Source organism: Rhinatrema bivittatum, chromosome 2 (genome assembly GCF_901001135.1).
Source record: "Rhinatrema bivittatum chromosome 2, aRhiBiv1.1, whole genome shotgun sequence".
Lineage (NCBI taxonomy): Eukaryota > Metazoa > Chordata > Amphibia > Gymnophiona > Rhinatrematidae > Rhinatrema > Rhinatrema bivittatum.
Genome location: NC_042616.1, coordinates 746,602,090 through 746,623,508, shown reverse-complemented (window position 1 = coordinate 746,623,508; position 21,419 = coordinate 746,602,090).

The following is a 21,419-nucleotide window of genomic DNA, read 5'->3' as shown; positions in this document are numbered from 1 at the left end:
TCCTCATAGGGGAGCTGTTCCATCCCGTTTATCATTTTGATTGCCCTTCTCTGTACCTTCACCATTGCAACTATATCTTTTTTGAGATGCGGGGTCCAGAATTGTACACATTATTCAAGGTGTGGTCTCACCATGGAGCGATATAGAGGCATTATGACATTTTCCGTTTTATTAACCATTCCCTTTCTAATAATTCCTAACATTCTGTTTGCTTTTTTGACTGCTGCAGCACACTGATCCGGTGATTTTAAAGTGTTATCCACTATGATGCCTAGATCTTTTTCCTGTGTGGTAGCTCCTAATATGGAACCTAACTTCGTGTAACTATAGCAAGGGTTATTTTTCCCTATATGCAATACCTTGCACTTGTCCACATTAAATTTCATCTGACATTTGGATGCCCAATCTTCCAGTCTTGCAAGGTCCTCCTGTAATGTATCATAGTCTGCTTGTGATTTAACTACTCTGAATAATTTTGTTTCATCCGCAAATTTGATAACCTCACTCATCTTATTCCTTTCCAGATCATTTATATATGTATTGAAAAGCACCGGTCCAAGTACAGATCCCTGAGGCACTCCACTGTTATTTATTCCTTTTGTCAAGAAGATATATGCTCTCAGTTCCTGGCCATCTTTTATTAAAATAATTATAAATTAAGGGCCAAATTTTAAAACACCTACGCGTGTAAAACCTGGGGTTTTATGCATGTAGGTGGCCTTACGTGCACCAGGCCAATTTTCAAAGGCCCGGCCTTGCGTGTAAATCCCAAGGACTTGTGTAAGTCCCGGGGTTGCTGAAAGGGGTGGTCTGGGGTTGGGGTGGGGCAGGGCTAGAGGCACCCAGCATAGCGGCCATTTGCCGCCGTGCTGGGGGATCGCATGCTGGCAAGGTGCCGGCACGCACAACTTGCGCCTGCTCGAAGCAGACACAAAAGGTAGGTTAAAGCTATTGGGGTGGTTTAGGATATGGCTAGGAGGCGGGAAGGTTAGGGAAAGGGGTAGGAAGGTTAGTAAAGGGGGTGGGGAAGTTCCCTCCCAGGTGGCTCCTAAATTGGAGCAGACCGAGAGGAAATTGCGGATGGCTGCGGGCACCGGCACACACATCTTGCACAAAAGTGCACCCACTTATACGCTCCAACTCCTAATTTTATGTTTAAACAATTTTATTGGGTTTTTTCAAAGAACATACATTGACAATGAGGAGGGTGGTATCAGATCCCTCCTCAAATCAAACAGAACCAATAAACAGTTTCAACATTCTGCCCTCCAGCAGATTCCCCCCAACCCCTCCCACCCACCCCCCCATCCCTTCCAACAGTTCATCGCCATACGGAGCAGACAGATGAGAGAAGGTATCGTCACCCATGATCGCCAGGAATGTCAGTGTGCACAAAAGCAAACCTCCAGTCAGTCATTCAGCACGAGACTCCGTGCCCGATGGGAGAGCTGTTGAATATAAGGATTCCAGATGTTTAAGAACAGGCAGCGCTGACGTGGAGAACCCCGAGCAGCCATACTCTCCATCATCATCATAGCATGGAAATGGTTCCTCCAAACCCAATGGACGGTGCATCAGAAGACCACCAAACTAGCAAAATAACTTTCTTCCCCACTAGACTAGCTTTTTGTAACAACAGGCGTGAGCCAAGATCTCGAACTCTGATAGGCCAAATAAAAACCACATGGGAGAGATAGGCAAGACCACATCTATTAAGTCTTCCATATAATCTGCTACCTTTAGGGATGTGAATCGTTTTAGGACGATTAAAATTATCGTCCGATAATTTTAATATCGTCTTAAACCGTTATGGAACACAATACAATAGAGATTCTAACGATTTATCGTTATAAATCGTTAGAATCGTGAGCCGGCACACTAAAACCCCCTAAAACCCACCCCCGACCCTTTAAATTAAATCCCCCACCCTCCCGAACCCCCCCCAAATGAGTTAAATAACCTGCGGGTCCAGCGGCGGTCTGGAACGGCAGTGGTCCGGAACGGGCTCCTGCTCCTGAATCTTGTTGTCTTCAGCCGGCGCCATTTTCCAAAATGGCGCCGAAAAATGGCGGCGGCCATAGACGAACACGATTGGACAGCAGGAGGTCCTTCCGGACCCCCGCTGGACTTTTGGCAAGTCTCGTGGGGGTCAGCAGGCCCCCCACAAGCTGGCCAAAAGTTCCTGGAGGTCCAGCGGGGGTCAGGGAGCGATTTCCCGCCACGAATCGTTTTCGTACGGAAAATGGCGCCGGCAGGAGATCGACTGCAGGAGGTCATTCAGTGAGGCGCCGGAACCCTCGCTGAACGACCTCCTGCAGTCGATCTCCTGCCGGCGCCATTTTCCGTACGAAAACGATTCGCGGCGGGAAATCGCTCCCTGACCCCCGCTGGACCTCCAGGAACTTTTGGCCAGCTTGTGGGGGGCCTCCTGACTCCCACGAGACTTGCCAAAAGTCCAGCGGGGGTCCGGAAGGACCTCCTGCCGTCCAATCGTGTTCGTCTATGGCCGCCGCCATTTTTCGGCGCCATTTTGGAAAATGGTGCCGGCTGAAGACAACAAGATTCAGGAGCAGGAGCCCGTTCCGGACCGCTGCCGTTCCGGACCGCCGCTGGACCCGCAGGTTATTTAACTCATTTGGGGGGGGTTCGGGAGGGTGGGGGATTTAATTTAAAGGGTCGGGGGTGGGTTTTAGGGGGTTTTAATGTGCCGGTTTTGCGATTTTTAGATTTTTAGATTTTTCACGATTTTTCACGATTTTTCACGATATTTTACCCCCCCAAACGGCAACAATACGATTCCCTCCCCCTCCCAGCCGAAATCGATCATTAAGACGATCGAGGACACGATTCACATCCCTAGCTACCTTACGCCAAAATCTGTGAATTGGAGGGCACATCCAAAAACATGGGACAGAGTATCCTCAGTCCGAAGGCAGTGAACACACAGAGGTGAGGGGGAAATAGTCAGTTTATAGGCCAATTGGGGAGAGACATATGCCCGACATAAAAATTGAAATTGCATTTCCCGATAATACATGTTAGCTGAGATTCTGGTGATGCGCCGAAAGCATATACGCAAAATGATACTTGTAAGGCAAAAATCTCCATCCTGATTCCAACGAGCCACCAAACAAGAACTAACATCCACCTGAGCCCGCTGCTGCATGGCTCTATAATAACTAGATAAGTGCATGTTATAAAATTGTGTGACCATTTGTGCAGGCCGGGTAGCGCGCGCAAGTTTTTAAAATCTATCCCTAAGGATATAATCTTTCTATGCATGTCTGATCTGTTTTCACCTCCTTGTGATTCCTGGTAAATAATCTCTGTTCTGAATTTTTGACAATACTGGTTTCATCAGGAGTAAAATGATGAGTATTTTTGTACATTTTTAATTTGAGTACTGTCTCCTGAAAATGCTGAATTCTGTTGTTTTTATTTATATTCTTCTTTTCAGGACTTCAAAGTGGATTACATTTAGGTACGTAGGTGTTTCCCTAGCCGCAGAGGGTTTATAATCTAAGTTTGTACTTGAGGCAAAGGAGAGTAAATTAACTTGCCCTAGCAAGTTAATTTACTCTCCTTTGCCTCAAGTACAATAGGATTTGAATCCTGGTTTCCTTGCTTCATTACTTTATGTGCTAATCACTAGCTTACACTTTGTTCGGTTCGGAGTTAACAGACTGCTTGGAATTAGCAATCTGCTGTTATTTAGGAGAGTTGTGGGTGGATCCTTGGACCAGTGGCAGATGACCACGCCCCTGGGGGAAGATCCCAAGAGGGACCACCGGTCAGGCTCAGAGTTTGGAGACAGACACACACTAGTTCTTTTATTAGACAGTATACTGAACCATCAGAGGTGGCAGTAGTGAACTGGAATGCCCGGCTGGGCTGTAGTCCCTCAGATACTGGAACAGCGATCCCTGGAGGCTGAGCTGTAGAGAAACTGAAATATAGTGAGTAGGCAGGGTATGCAGAGTTCAGGAACAGAACCAGATGGTAACACTCACACAATGTCTCAAAGAAGCCCAGGAGCTGGAATGTATAGGCCCTCGAGGAGTGAAAGCTCTGAGAGAACGATGGTAACTCACTGATGTAGTTGGCAGTGATGACTTCCAGGCAGAAGAGAGTACCAAGTAAGTCTGGGAACGAGGGCCCTCGAGGAGCGAGTACCGGTTCCAGACTGTCACCTGAAAAACAAAGGAGAGAGCAAGGCCCCCGAGGAGCGGGTACCCCTTAGTAAGTCCGAGGAGGCAGAATAGCTTGGAAAGTTGAAGTGAGTCCGTAGCCATTCCTTGCTAATTCGATGTGTTAGCAAATTCTAAGACCTTATATATCCGTCGCGGGTGACGTCATCTTAGGGGGACACCTCCGAGGTTTGCGCCATCACCGGTACTTTAGTCGGGGCCGCGCTGCGTGCGCGCCCCTAGGCCTCCAGGAAACATGGCGGGTTGCAGCGTCTAAGCAGCCCAGGGATGCCGGAGGACCTCAGCAGAAGGACGCCGCGGCAGCCAATCTACCCGCGGATGAAGAGGGAGGCACCAAAGAGGTAAGGAGGGTGGAGAGAGGGCATCGGGAACCGACAGACACAACACACTTCCACCGCTTACATTATAACAGCCACTCATGTCTAAGGCCACACATTTTCTAATAATAATGCATATCTAGAGAAAAAGAACAAAATAGAAATAATTGCACTGTTAAAAAACAGAAATAGGCATCAGCTTAGCTACAGGCATACTCATATAGTTGCATCCTGTAGACTAAACACTAGCATGTGAGTAATTATGAGATTAGTTCCAATGATTCTATGCATCAGGGGGATTGATAGGGAGAAGTGTCAAGGAATCAGTCAGATCTAAGCCCTCTGCTTGACATCTTCCCATTGATACCCAAAACTGCACCAATAGGCCGATGCAGTATCGATGAGCGGAAAACGAGTGCTCATGATTGAAGGCTCGTTCTCCTAACATGCGCCAAAACAGACACTCAATTTTACGAGTGCCGCTTTTCTTAACCTGACCACTGGCACACTTTTTTTTTTTTTTTAAGTTTTCATCCTTTATGTTCCTGTGACTTAATATTGCCATGATATTAAGTGAGAGGAAGGACAGTAAAGCAATATTTTCAGCTTTTGTGTACACTTTTTGGGCTGGCTCAAAAATTAATGCCTGCTCTGGGCAAATGTTAATTTCTGAGGGTAAAAATGTGCACATCGGGCAAACTATTTTTTTTTTTTTGCATCAGAAGAGAATAGCTAATAGCCTCATCAACATCATTTGCATGTAATGAGCACTATTAGCTTCACGGGGGGATGGACGTGCGTTTTGGGCTTGCTAATCCCCTTATTGCATAAGGGGCTGTGAACGTGCGGGTTAACCAGTGCACTCAACTAAGAGCACTGTATTGCTTTGGTGTGTAGGTATCCTCTAAAACATTCCTTCAGATAAGCCAATCATGGAGGTCAAAAGTATAAATTTCAAATTGGGTGCTATCACCAATTTCAAGTTTGCCATTCGACCATCTCATTTATGTTTAGACAAGGTTTTCAGACTGATACTGGGGATTGTATTCAATGCATCATTTAAATCAATAAACCAAACATTTGACTATTCAAAGTAGAAATACTTTTTGTGCAATATGACATGGTACATGAAAAAAATGGGTACATTAATTTAGGAAGATCACTGTGAGTAAATGTAAACGTCCTGTTCAAGAGATATGAAGATCCTTCCATTCATTTAAGACCTTCTCTATTCAGAGCTGGAGTATAATTGATCTGATAAAGATTCTTAAAATAATAAGCAGTCTGTACCCCCAAATATTTAAAGCTATTTAGGGGGATCTTAAACCTAGACAGACATTGGAACTTAGTTTTGACTGGAAATATCTCAGACTTGGAATAATTCATCTTATACCCAGAGACATTGCTATATTCTTTTACAATATTCAGCAACAATGGCACTGAGCCTTTTATATCATTGTCAGAAGTTAACATTATAAAGTAGGAAAAGTAAAACAGAAAGAGGTGAGCAATAGAGAGCAATAGGGAAAATGCATAAAAAGAGCTAAGTCCCTGCAGAATGTGCTCTCATAATATTAAGTGGAACTGTGCAGAATCAACTGATAGTCGAGGCAGGAGAAAATATCTTCTTCTCATAGATTGCTATGAAACTGTTTGTTCAGTCTCACTAATTTTGGTAGCGGTGGATAGGACGTTGGTTCTGAGTCATCCTCTCTGGAGTTTCATTTTGTGACCCCTAGTTCTACTGATTTCTTTCCAGCAGAAAAGGTTTGTTGTTGATTGTGCATCATTAAAACCTTTAAGGTATCTGAAGATCTGTATCATATTCCCCTTGTACATCCTCTCCTCCAGGGTATACATATTTAGGTATTAGGGATGTGCAGAGGGATGCCATACGTTACATTCGGTATTCATATTCGGGGGGGGGGGGGGCAGATATGTTGAATTCGGCAAGGGGGGGCCCCCGATCCGTTCATGCGTTCCATTCATATTCGTTTTCCGGCTAAAATTTAATTAACTACAACCCCCCACACCTACTGACCCCCCCCCCCCCCCCAAGACTTACCAAAACTCCCTAGTGGTAAAGCAGGGGTGCAGGAGCCATCTACTGCACTCATGCCATTGGCTGCCGATATTCAAAATGGTGCCAATAGCCTTTGACCTTACTATGTCACAGGGGCTACCGGTGCCATTGGTTGGCCCCTGTCACATGATAGGAGCAATGGACGGCCGGCGCCATCTTGTGCTCCTACCATGGCCCTCTGATGCTGCCATGATGCCACCTGGCTTCCCGAAGGGTGTGCAGCTTCCTCTCCCAGATAGGTGTCCTCTCTTCCCTTACTCTCCTTCCCGCTCCCTCTCCCCCCTTCCTCCCCCCACTTTACCCTGGCCTACCAACTCCCTTCCCCTCTGCCCTGACTGTCTATCCCTATGCTGCCCTACTCCTCCTACCACTCTTTCCTGCCTAACTCCTTCCCCCACCCCCACCCCCACCCTCCTATCCCTTCTGTCCTGCCTCTCTACTTCTCCCCCATCCCTACTCGTAGTACTACTCCTCCTTCTCCTGGAACTTTCACCCTCATCCTCCCACTCCCTCTATCTCCTCTTCCCACTACTATCCTCATGCCTCTTCTCTCCTCTCTTCCCAGACCTGTCACGCTGCATCCTCTCAGCACACACACACACACACACACACACTCCTCACCACTCACACATACACTCCTCACCGCTCATACACACTCCTCCTCCTTTCTTCTCCTTCTCACACCCTCATACTCCTCTGTTTCTCCTCACATCATCTGCTCCTCCTCATACCCCTCCATTTCTCCTCTCCTCCTCACATTTCTCTGCTCTTCCTCCACACTTCCTCACACTCTTCCACTCCTCTTCTCCTCCTTACACTCCTCCACTCCTCCTCACACCCTCCTCTCCTCCTCATACTTCTCCTTCATCCTTCCCACCTCCACACTAAAAGATAAAATGGACTTACTAACTTTCACTCCAACAAATATCACAAAAGACAAAGGGAATGGGAAACAGATGACTACAGAAAACAAAACAACTCGCTCAGCAATCACAAAGAACCACTCCAAAACTCCTCTACTGACACTAACCACCTCTCCTCTCTCTCCAACGCCTGACACACCCTCAAAGAAGGAGGTGCAAGAAGTCAGCTTTTATGCTGCTGAAAAATAATGCGCTGCTTGATGATGCACCACGCTGCGTGATGACACACCACTACATTTGTTACTTAGCTGTGCAATATTGCAGGCTGGTAATTTTAATAGGCACACCCCTTTTGTTTATCGTGCATGCTATTCTTGTGATAAACAAAGTATTTTGATGAATCTAGGGGCTTTATAGAAACATGGGGGTCTCCTGCACATAGCAGTAGATACTATCATATGAAGCTAAGAGAGCAGACTGGATGGGGCATCTGGTTCTTTTCTGCCATCATTGTTTTTCTCCCATTCAGTGCCTAAGGGGATAAAGCTTACTAAAAGAAGCCTTATTTTGTTCTTGAAGCAATGGAAAGTGAAGTGACATATTCAAGGTCAGTTGGGGAACTGGAATTCGAACCCTGGTTTCCTTTATGATAAGCTCTTTGTTCTAATCACTAGGTTACTACTTCTATTTTATTGCTTTATATTCTTTTAGCCAATAATCAGTCTGGACAGGGGGAAAGGATATGTGTTTAAGAATAAAGTATTGGAACTTAAATGGTAGAGAACCAAACAGAAAGACAATAAAAATTGACTTGGATAAGAAGTGATATTCTGAAATGCTCAAGATCCTGCAGTTGGCAGCTGGGATATATCATAAGCAGTGCTGAAATGAATAACTGGAGAAGCTAGTTTTTTTCTGTTATCATCTACTTTTTACTATAGGGTTGATGTTCTAGACAGTTCAAGGTGCTTCACATGCTAAAATGCCAAATAGTGGTGCATTGTTTGCAATACTATTTCTGGATTTAGCAGGAAATGTCTTTAGCAGATATTTTCACATTTGCTATTAGTATACCAAAATTTCAGGGAGACACTAGTATCCAAATGAAAATCCTGCTAAGACTAGTATAATAACATTTAAAAATTGTTCAGATTAAAATTTTATTTTATTTTTTTTATTTTGTGAGAGGAAAGACCTCAGCACTGATAGAAAATATACTCAACTGAATTCAAAACCAGTAAGTGCAATCACGGGTCAAAATCCTCTCAATATTTTTATTAATGTTCATTAAAATTCCTTGTCCTTTCATCCAACTTATAAAATATCTTTCTTCTTTGTGTGTTTAATATCCACAAAATGGATTAATATATATGAAGAGAAAATACAGTTCACTATGAATTATCATACCTCCAATGCTGCTGGTGCTTTTTGCTGTCAAATTTACAGCCATACAACAAAATTGAGCCAGTCACACTGGAAGAAGTCAAGAAAGTGACATTTATTTGGCACTGTCCATCTTTAAAGTATTTTGGCTCAGACAGGAGTGAAAGGACATCACTCATGCCCATTCTGGAGGATTCTAGAAGGGGTGAATAGGGGAACAGATTGTGAATTCCATGGCTATAGCAGTTTTAAAGGTGGGGAGGGAGAGAGAGTCACCTCAGACTGGCCGGGGCAAGAGACCTAGCACTGGGCAGGCCTTGATGCTGGTCCAGCTCCTGGCAGGCCTTGGTTCCAGGTAAACCTTGGTACTGGACAGGCTCCAGCACTGGATCAGCTCTGGCCAGACCCCAGTGCTGGGTAGGCCTTGGTGCTGGGCTACCTTGGAGCAAGCTCTAGCACCGAGCCAGATTTATGGCCCAAGGAGGCCCTGCCAGCTGCCTAGGCCTGGTTTTTTTCTTCAAATAATACTATGAATATGAAAATACACACATATTTTGGAGTATTTTCAAAGGAGGCAATTTTTGGTTCATTCCATTTGGAAGAAATAAAAAATGGCCTCTTTTGTTGCACTTTTAGCAATCATTTGAAACTTATGCACATATCTAATAAATAGGCTGTGAAAATTAACTTTGCTCAGTCTGGATAAAAAGTATATTTGGGGTTCCATAGCACACACATGTTTAGCTGGATTGATCGGAAGCATTACTGAGGACTTTTTCTGGATGGGGTAGGAAAAAAATTTCTGAAGTTTGAATTTTCATATCCAAGCCTACTGTTTTCCAGCAAAAATCTGCTTGTAGAAAACATTGGTGCAAACTCCCTGGGTCATTTGTATGCATGGGCAGTTTTCGAGGGGTAAGGATGCACAGAGTTTGCACCTAAATCAGCTGTTTGAAAATAATCCCTTAAATCAGGGATGGCGACCTCCAGTCCTTGAGTGCCGCAAACAGGCCAGGCTTTCAGGATATCCACAATGAGAAAGATTTGAATCCAGTGGACGCAGTGCATGCAGATCTTTCTCATGCATATTCATTGTGGATATCCTGAAAACCTGGCCTGTTTGTGGCCCTCGAGGACTGGAGTTCACCATCCCTGCCTTAATGAACATATCTAAATGGATTCAAGTGCAGTTGCTAACAGTCATATACTACTGTATTATCTCAGAAAATATTTCTTAGCTCTGGTATGTCAATAACAAAGCAATAATTGGATTACATTTTATCTCCTTTTTTAGATGAAACATCTATCATTAAAATACAAATTGCATTTTAAATTCTGATTTTGACTAGTGTAATAGAAGTCTGCCTTTATCCATTATGCCATATTATATTATAGAGGTAAGGTAAGCTAAACGCAGTTGATGAACTCATACTTATACTGACCTTGCAAGACAGATATGTTAAATGCCCTGACAATATTTATCATTTACATTTGGCAAGTTCAGTATATAATTATGATTTCAACAACTGTGTTTAGCTTGCACTCAAAAATATAATATGCTATAATGGCTAAACATAGACTTCTATTACAGTAGTCAATTATCATAATTTAAAATACATTGGGCTTTGATTTTCAAAAGCAATTACATGCTCAAAACTGAGTTTTTTCATGTGTAAATACACTTTATGTGTATAAAAGAGTTTTTGAAAATTATTACAATATATGCCATTGAATTGTTAATAGGTTTTACATATATAAGTTTATCAATAGTTTTACACATAAAAGGGATTTTGAAAATTACTATGATAGTATGTTACATTTATACACATAACTACATCGAAACTTACCTGAATTATGTTTTTAATATGTGTTAATGGTCTTTTAAACTATGACTTTAATTAAAAGTACATTTTTTCATAGTAATTGTGAAGGTTTAATATAGTTGTAATGATAGAAGTACAAGAAACACGCAGACATTTTAGCTACAATACAAACTAATCTAACCCAAGGCAATTATTTGTTTTACTTAAAATAGTGACATCAAAATACAGTTTAAGGAAATGAAAATCTACTGCTGTTTTCTATTTCTGTGACAGGTTTAAGATTTAGAAGGTGATTGGCTGTGTTTCAAAACTGACAAGTCAATTACATTTGAAAGCCTTGAAATACAGTTTTCTAAGCTTTTCAGACATGTATAACATAGGAATTTGAGTGTATGCTGAATATACTCTTGTTCAGGGTTTTATTACAATAGTGCATGAAAATTAGGATTTGAAATTTTATCTCTTGATCAAAATACATACCAAATTTGATTTATGAATAAGAGCAAAAAGGAAAGGCAAATCTAACTAGTTATGTGACTATGTCATTGCAAGATTAGACAAATGCTTTATCCTGTCATTTTCTTTATCATCTGCCTTCATTGGTACGGTAATGTCTATCAAAAATATTAATCTAAGTCAGAAATAACTTTCAGTAGATACAGTTCAAATTTATATAAATGATGACATCCAAGGAAAGTAGATTATAGCACTGTAAGATATTCTGCCGAAAGCTATTTCATTCACTTTTGAAGATGAGAGATAATATTCCATATTTTTTAATGCTGTCTTATAGCTTGCTTGTTTAGCTTGATGGAATGGTAAACTAAAACTATTATTTTTCAATCAGAACTGGCCCTTTAGGGGAACCATGTCACTGAGCCAAGAGGAATCATGTAGGAAAACTCACTATATAGCACTAAATTCTTTTTTGGAGTGAAAAAGTACAAGTAGGGATTTTTATTTATTTATTTATTTATTTTTACAAAGGATGTGGGAAGCATCTGAAGTCACATGGAAGAAGATAAAAACAGAAATGTTTAAGAATTAGTCTGGCATTTTTTTCTTGAAGCTCAAATCTGTGCCACCAGACACTGATTTATCGTGTTCTTGTGCAAGGAAGCGAAAGAAACAGAAAGCTTTCCAAGAAAAAAGATGGGCAGTCACAGACTATTTTCAAGGCAATTGAAAAATATTGGTAGATGCTTGGAGTAAAGACCATTGAGGTCCTTATTCAACTGCTGGCTGGCTAAAGCAATTACATTTTTGCATATTGATGAATAAAGTAGATATATGTTTAAACAGAACAAGGCCAATATTCAGTTTGGATTTAGCCAGAAAACTGGCAGGATTTGAAAATTCCACTGTGCTGACTGTCCCCCAGTTAACTGGATTATCCAGCTAACTCAGGGATGAGCAGAAGTGTTCTGGGTTGGAGTCAGCTATCCTGCCAAACTAGCCAGATAGATGCCGATTTTTAGCATCATCTGGATAAGATAGTTGGAGAACTTTAGAATAGCAAAGACTGTCCTAACGAAAGAAAACCAGGGATATTCAGCAGTGTGTCTGTGCAGCTGAATATCTTTGCAAAGTTAGCCAGAGAGTGTTCGGCTGTCCTAAAGTTATCCAACTATGGGCCACATTTTCTAAACTATCGCTGCTCTGTGAATTTGGCGTTACCAGGGGGCGGGCCTGCGAAAGCCGGCAACGATTGCACCTCCGCGGTGCGATCGCTGCCGGCTTTCACACCCAATAGTGCTACCGTGAAAGGTGGCACTATTGGGCGTGCTACTGGCAGTGATAAGGTGTCCTACCTTTTCGTCATCAGCGAAGTCATCACGGAGTCCACCCCAACACCATCCCGACTCCTCCCCTTCCGGTGTGGACACTGCCCCAACTCCGCCCTGATCCCTTTAGAAAATGACCCCCTATATTAGCTCAATAATGCTGAAAATTGGAATTTATCTGGCTAACTTAGCCAAATATTCAATTATGCCCTGGAATGTCCCCAGCCCACATTTTAGCTAGATAAAAAGTTTTCTGGTAACTCATGGGCTAGTCAGAACAGCAAGATTTTCAAACCCTGCCAGTTGTCTGGCTGAATCCAAACTTAGCTGGACAAATGATGCTGATTATCATCATCATTTTATTTAAGCTGACACCTACTTTATTCAAGTTGTAAAAAAGCATTCTCAGTGAGAACAGAGCAACTGAACATTGTAACCAAGTGTAATGCCATAACACATGCATAACATACATTTTAAAAAGTCATTCAAATAAAATGTGATGATATGCAAAATAAACTCAAAAGGAATAAAACCAGGGGGGTTGAAAAATCAGAAATTACCAAAGAGCTTAACAATTTTTATGGATGATTGATTGAAGGGATTTTTCAAACCTAATTCAGGAACAAAAAATGGAAATGTATTGTTGTAGAATGGCAGTTTTCTGTTGATATATATTTTTTATTACCTAGAGTTTTTCTAAGTCTTGAACTTACCAATTTATATTTTGTGGATACATTTTATTTGTCTGCTCATTATATTTAGTAAATTGTCTCTGCAAGGTCATAGAAACCTAATTTTATGTTCACAAGGAAATTATTGTGATTTAATGAAATAAAAGATATGTGATACTGAACTTTATTTGTTGGAAGTAGTGGTTCCCAAACAATCCTGCAGAAACCCTGTCAGACTGTTTTTCAAGATATCCATGATAAATATGCATGGTATGAATTTGCATGCTCTGCCTCCAGTGCATGCAGATTTATCTCATATCCATTTTGGATATATTGAATTCCTGACTGGCTTGGGTCACCAGGCTATGTTTAGAAACCACTGGACTAGAGGATAAAGTCACAGGTCATGTAGGATATGGTATGGATGTATGTCTGTGTTATTTGATGCATGCTATAGTTTATTCCCTACACAATAAAGTTCCTTTAAGGACATCCTATAAAATTAACTCCCTAACCCACATATAGGCATGCTGGTTAGTCCACTAATTGTTAGCATTCTCCTTGGATGACATCATGTGACTGGGTATCTAAACCCAGCAGTGCTACCAGCACACTGCCTTAGAAACAGATCCTCCTGCTTCTAGCAGTACTTGTTGCTCATTATGTTTCTGTTGTCCTTGCTCCAGCCTGGCCTCATCCTTGTTCCAGCCTTGTCTTCTCCAGCCAATCTTACTTCATCCATATGGGGTTGCAACTTACACATACTACAAAAATCCTTGGAGTGACTATTGACAACAAACTCAACTTCAAACATCACATCTCTAACATGATCAAGGATGGATTCTTTAAGCTGCAAACCCTGAAAAAACTCAAACCCCTTCTTCATACTCATGATTATCGAACAGTCCTCCAAACAATAATCTTTTCCAAACTCGACTATTGCAATACGATACTCCTTGGCCTCCCCAAAACCACCATCAGACCTCTTCAGGTACTACAAAATGCCGCCGCTAGATCCATCATAAACATAAAAAGATGCAATCACATCACCCCCACCCTCAAAGAACTACATTGGCTACCCATCAGCCAAAGAATCCAATATAAAACCCTCACCCTCATCCACAAAAAATAAACAACAATAAGATGAACTGGTTAAACTCTGCCATACTCCCATACACCCCACATAGAAACCTCAGATCCTCAGATACTGGGCTCCTCACCATCCCCAACTCCAAAACAGACACCTCACTTCTACCCGAAAACAAGCCATATCCGTAGCCGGCCCCACGCTATGGAACTCCCTCCCGCCCTAGAAATGAACCTTCCACTCAAGACTTCAAAAAAATAACTCAAAACCTGGCTCTTCATAAAAGCTTTCCAACCAGAAATGCAGCCCTCCTGCCCAGGCCCCTTCCCGCCTCTGAATTGAATCTTTCCCTGTCCGCCGTCAACTGCCCTGTGGTTCCCTCCATAAAATAATTGTACATATCTAATCCTCTATGCTTCCCCCTCCCCCCCTCTATTCTTCTCCCTCTATCATATCCAAGCCACATGTTAAATGTTACTTCTCAAAGTTACTATTTCCAGTTAACCTTCTGAATTACTATGTAAATCTATATCTATAATTTATCTTTTTTAAGTTAAAATGTTACAATGTACTCTGTCTCCCTAAATTATTATCTGTTACCATGTTACAATGTAAAATAAGCAGCCCCTGCCTTATTTATTAGGGGTGTGCATTCGTTTTGAACTTAAATGTAAAACGCTACTTATTATTTTTTTTTAACTTAAAAAAGTGATAACACGTAAACGATCGGATTTCCAATGTATTCAACATAGCTATGTTGAATACGTTGGAAATCGCGATTGTTGATCCAAAATAAAAATTTAAACCCCTCACCGTCCTTAATCCCCCCCCCCCAAAGACTTACCACAACTCCCTGGTGGTCCAGCGAGGAGTCAGGACGCCATTTCTGCCATTTCTGAACTCCTTTGCGAGGAGCACGTGATGTCGGCGCCACGTTGGAGTGACGCGGCGTCACGTGATTCCCCGCGCGATCGCTCCGGGACCCTCCGTTCGACCCAAAAGGAACTTTTGGCCAGCTTGGGGGTGTCAGGAGGCCCCCCCAAGCTGGCCAAAAGTTCCTTTTGGGTCGAACGAGGGTCCCCCGGAGCGATCGCGCGGGGAATGACGTGACGTCAGCGCCACGTCGGAGTGACGCAGCGTCACGTGATTCCCCGCGCGATCACTCCGGGACCCTCCGTTCGACGCAAAAGGAACTTTTGGCCAGCTTGGGGGGCCCCCCCAAGCTGGCCAAAAGTTCCTTTTGGGTCGAACAGAGGGTCCCGCGGGGAATCACGTGATGCCACGTCACTCCGACGTGGCGCCAACGTCACATGATTCCCCGCGCGATCGCTCCGGGGGACCCTCGTTCGACCCAAAAGGAACTTTTGGCCAGCTTGGGGGGGCCTCCTGACACCCCCAAGCTGGCCAAAAGTTCCTTTTGGGTCGAACGGAGGGTCCCGGAGCGATCGCGCGGGGAATCACGTGACGCCGCGTCACTCCGACGCGGCGTCACGTGATTCTTTTCTTTAGGCTGAATATGGAACACAATACTATTTAAATTGCTGCAAGTGGGAAAGTGAATCAAACCATCAACAAAACTACCTGTAGCCTTTAGATATACTGAAGGAAAAGAAAAAGCGAGGCACAAAAACCTTTATAAAAAAAAATTGCCAAAGACAAAATGTGGAAATGATGCAATGTTTGGAGTGCTGATCATATGACCAAACTTGACATTTTCTGCGCGATCGCTCCGGGGGGCGTCCTGACCCAGCTGGACCACCAGGGAGTTTTGGTAAGTCTTGGGGGGGGGGGGGGATTAAGGAGGGTGAGGGGTTTAAATTTTTATTTGCACATATGGACATAGACTCAACTTATGGAATTCTCCATATGTCCATATTGACCGCAAATGGGACCCCCTTTCGACTTATGGACATATGAACTTAAACTTTTGCTCTGCACATCCCTATTATTTATGTTCAGTTATATGTAAACCGATGTGATATTTCGATCGAATGTCGGTATATAAAAACAAACAAATTAATAAAATAAATAAATAAATTAAGGCTGCACTCCTGAAAGACCAACCAGTAAGGGATACCACAAATTAGTGGCATTAGTCTACAGGTACCACTTCCTTCTTCTATGAGCTACAGATGTGAGCCTTCCTGTGACCCACCAAGTAATGTTTTGGTGGGTCACAGGAAGGCTCATGACCAGTTACATTTACTCCCAGCACCACTGGGCCCTGAAGATACTTCAGGGTTCCTGGGGGTGCAGACACCAATCAATGCCATGACCCACTCGTGGCAAGGATCCCGCCAAGCTGTTTCTTCCTTGGCTCCTTAGGTGTATGTATGCACAGCATGCCCACACTTATTGGCCCTAATGTGTGAACTCTCTTCACCAGCACCCTTGGACGACATAATGTGACTGGGTATTTAAACCCAGCAGTGATACCAGCACACTGCCTTAGAAACAGGTCCTCCTGCTTCTAGCAGTGCTTGTTGCTCATCGTGTTTCTGTTGTTCTTGTTCCAGCCTTCTCTTCTCCAGCCAATCTTACTTCATCTAGGCAGCCTTGATTTATCCAGCCAGCCTTGCCTTGTCCAGCTTACCGACCATTGTCCCAAACCCTTGCCAGCTTATTCTCCTGGTACTGACCCTTGCTACAGACCCAGACCACTCTCCTGTCTGCCGCCTGGCATGGATCCCGCCTACATCTTGAATGCTGTCTCCCTTGACCCACTGCCTGTACTTGGTAACTCTCTGATTATGGCCTGCTCTAACTTTAGCTCAACTTTGGATTTTCCTATTCTGACCACCCTGTGGGACATTTGTCTAAGTCCTGCTAGCCCCAGTAAATGAAGGACTCAACCTGTGTGGAACGGGGCTGGTAAAGGCAATGTTCCAGCTCAGTCCCAATCAAGGGCATATCCACCAGATGTTGGCATGGGCCTAGTGGGTTTACCCACTAGGCAGCATCAACTGTGCCACAGCACAAGGGCTCACATCTGCATCACACATGCAAAGATTTAGTGTATATGGGGAATAATGTTTTATTTGTCCTTTTAAATAAAAGCATTGTGTAGAGAGACAAAGAGCTCACATGATGTTGCCTTTTCTGATTGCAGACTTAACAACAAAGAAGATGAGTCATATAGATGTACCCATGGAAGCTGAATTCAACTGAAGCTGGCTACTGCTGCAACGTCTAGTAAGTCACCTCCATATCCCATAAGTTCAGATGTCAGAAATTAACTGCTATTTTCCTTATTCTACAAAAAAGAAGGCCTACCTACATTAATACTGTGTATGATATATGTACAGGAATCAAATAGTACCACCAGTATTTTTTAACTCAACTCACAAATATGCAAAACCAAATCTATGTAGGCCCCTTACTTTAAGGGTCTGTATTGTGCAACAGACTCTATTATTGTATAGGGTCACCTTGCTTTAATTAGAATTTTTATCAATTGTCAATTGTCAATTTTGTTAAAGTTTTTTCTATTATAGTAAAATCACACAACTCCAGGGAGAGGGACACAAATACTCATCTACTCCATGGTAGTTCACCCGACACAGCTGTGTTTCGGACGATGCCGTCCTGCTTCAGGGGGTGTCCTTCAAAGTTCAATTTTGAGAGCGTCATAGGGAAGCCTTTCGTGCATTCATTGGTATTGCTTCTATTCTTATAATCCACGGCAGCCCCGTTGGAATACAGTGGTTTTGGGTGAATTGGTTGTGATATGATATATGTACAACACCAAGTCAACACTTTTCCATTATCACACTGGCTATCCTCTCAGATAGAGCCCTGCTTTATTCCAGAAGGGAATAGACAATTTTTGGGTACTTGCCAGGTACTTATAGCCTGGATGGGCCACTGTTGGAGACAGGATGCTGGGCTTGATGGACTCTTGGTCTGACCCAGTATGGCATGTTCTTTTGTTCTTATGTATTTTACAATACATCTAAGATTATGTGATATTTGAGGACTCTCAGACCTAAGTTCCTAACTGTGATCAATCAGGAAATTCTTGCTGTTTCCATAACCTAGACTTTATATCCACCTCTACCACTTCCGTAAGCACTATCACACTAAACTGATTTCAGCCACTCATCGGAACTTGTCTATCAAAAAAAGCAGGGTCTGAAATGTAAATGTAATCAGCTGTTTCCCATCCAGATATTATAAACAGGGCAAAGGGTTGGTAGGGTAGAAGAACTGGTAGAATCCATTTATAAACTTTAGGCCTGTTATATTGCAAGACACAGGACTCATATAAAAACCTATGGACTAGATCATAGCATAAATTTGGTTCTGTCCAATATGGAGCCTACATTATCAATAATCCAGGCTTCTGATTATGAGGTATGTACTCATACATTCCATGTATCCTTATATTCAATATGTACATGTGGAAATGGCTAGCAGCAGGCTCCATGGTATCAGGAACAGGTATGTCCAGCCAGGTTTTATCCACATAGAAAACTATAGGAAGAAACACTGGGCTAGATCCAAAAGTCCCTGAGGAGCTCAATCTAGCTATTATCCCTTGTATAGACAGCTATTATCCCTTGTATAGATAGCTATTATCCCTTGTATAGACCAACTTTGTCTTCACAAGTGGAAATTTTACATAGATAGCATTAAAAAGAAGATATTTTCAGCATGGCTTGCTTGATATTCCTTCTATTTTGCTTGTACATCTGGCTGAGATGTGCAAGAGGGCATTCTCTGTTGTGGCTCCCATTATGTGAAACTGATAATCGCAAGACTTGTGATTGGTAACTTGTACCAAAACATTTAAGGGACTATTGAAAATGTACCTCTTTAGACTGGCTTTTGACTGATTGATTAATTTGGTCACATTTATTTTATTTTAGACAAGCCGTTAAGCCCGTTAAAACGGGCTACATCCCTCTGTCTCTCACCTCCCCCTCTTCACCAACCCCTACCTCCCTCCCTCCCTCCCACTCAGTCTCACTCCCTCCCTCCCCCCTCTCTCCCTCTCACTCTTCCTCAGTCCCACTCCCTCCCTCCCTACCCCCGTCCCACTCCCTCCCTCCCTCCCTCCCCCCCGTCCCACTCCCTCTCACCCCCCGTCCCACTCCCTCTCCCTCCCCCCGCCCCCCTCCCTCTCACTCTCCCTCAGTCCCACTCCCTCCCCCCTCCCTCTCACTCTCCCTCAGTCCCAGTCCCTCCCCCCTCCCTCTCACTCTCCCTCAGTCCCAGTCCCTCCCTCCCTCAGTCCCAGTCCCTCCCCCCCCCCTCCCCCCCTCCCTCCCTCTCTCTCTCCCCCCTCTCCCTCTCTCTCTCTCCCCCCCCTCTCCCTCCCCTCTCTCTCCCCCCTCACTCCCTCCCTCTCACTCAGTCCCACTCCCTCTCTCTCCTCCCCTCTCACTCAGTCCCTCCCTCTCTCTGTCAGTCCCTCCCTCTCTCTCTCCTCCCTCGTTGCCGCCGCCGCTGCCACCCGCCGCCGCCGCTGCCACCGGACGTCTCTGCTGCCACCCGCCGCCGCTACCACCGGACGCCGCCGTTGCCGCCGCTGCTGCCACTCAACGCCGCCGCTGCCCACCCAACGCCGCCGCCGCTACCACCGGACGCCGCCGCTGCCACCCGCCACCGCCGCTGCCACCGGACGTCTCCGCTGCCACCCGCCGCCACTACCACTGGACGCCGCCGCCGCCGCCGCTGCTGCCACTCAACGCCGCCGCCGCCACCCGACGCCGCCGCCGCTACCACCGGACGCCGCCGCTGCCACCCGCCGCCGCCGCCGCTACCACCGGACCCCGCCGCCGCCGCCGCTGCTGCCACTCAACGCCGCCGCCGCTGCCTCCCGACGCTGCCGCTGCCACTGGACGCCGTCATTTTTTTTCTTTTTTTTCTTCTCAGACCGACGTGCTCACCCGCACATGCGCGGTAGAGCTGGTCTCTACTGCGCATTTGCGGCACGTCGGTCATCCTTCGTTTATTAGGTAGGATTTTAATGAGAATTGTCATTGAAGCAATTCATGTCATACATTTTAGATGTAAGACACCTAGAACCTCTGGCATTGACATCATATAAATAGCAATAAATAAATAAAAAAATATGCAAAAGTTACATATACAGGGTGGCCCATGGAAAAGTAATCCACCTCTAATACCAGTGCATTGGAGGCAGGCTACTTTTTCATGGGCCACCCTGTATATATGTGAGTAATAACAAACATGTATATATTTCCTATTTTAATTGTTTACATGTCTAATTTTTTCCTGCATAAATCCCATCCCTGTATCCCTGTATACAAGAAAATACATGCAATTTATGCACATATTGTATCCTGTCCAGAAGGAGTGGAGCACATTTGAGGAAGCCAAACTTCCTTCCTAGGGAGATGGATCTTGTAATACATTTAAATTCCAGAAACTGCTATATCCTTTATTTTAGCAGCAATTTAATTTTTTTTTACGATCCACAGAGGTCATACTAACTAACCTGTAGTTCCCAAATTCTTCTTACTTCTACTTTTTTGAAGCAAAGCCACATCAACCTGTCTCCAGTTCTCCAGAACTACTCATAACTCTAAAGAAGCATTGGTGAGACATCAGAGCTGCTATAAATTCTCTAAGTTGCTTTAATACTTTCATATGTATCCCATGTAGTCCAATCTATTTTTAGTTTAGCTAGCTCCTCACAAACACAGTCGTTTGAAAATTGTTTCAGTTTTATCTCACTTCTAATCTTTTTTTAATTCATTTTCTTTTACCCTGGTCTTGGCTCTTCCTCAGCAAACACCAAACATAAATATTTGTAAAATAATTCTGATTTTTCTTTATCATCTACACATTCCTCTGCTTTACCTCTGAGTCCCACATCATCCATCCCAGGCTCTTTCCTTTTTTCACACTTTTCCTCTCAAGGCTGAGATTGACCATTGCCAGCTTTGCAGGTACTGGGGCACAGATACCTGAACAAATTATCCTTCCCCTCATCTTCAATGAGCCAACAGAATGAGTATCTTTAAGTGCACATCATCTCCTGCTGCCATAGGATAGTGTTTTGCTTGTTTGTTTGCTTTTATTGTTTTATGTTAAATGTTATGCACTTAGCTTGATTTTTCCATTATAAGTGGGCTATAAATGTTATTAAATAAATAGATCATGCAGTGCCTACCACAATATTGGGTCTGTGATGTGTGCTAGAAAGCTTCTCCCATTGCTGGCACAAAAGGA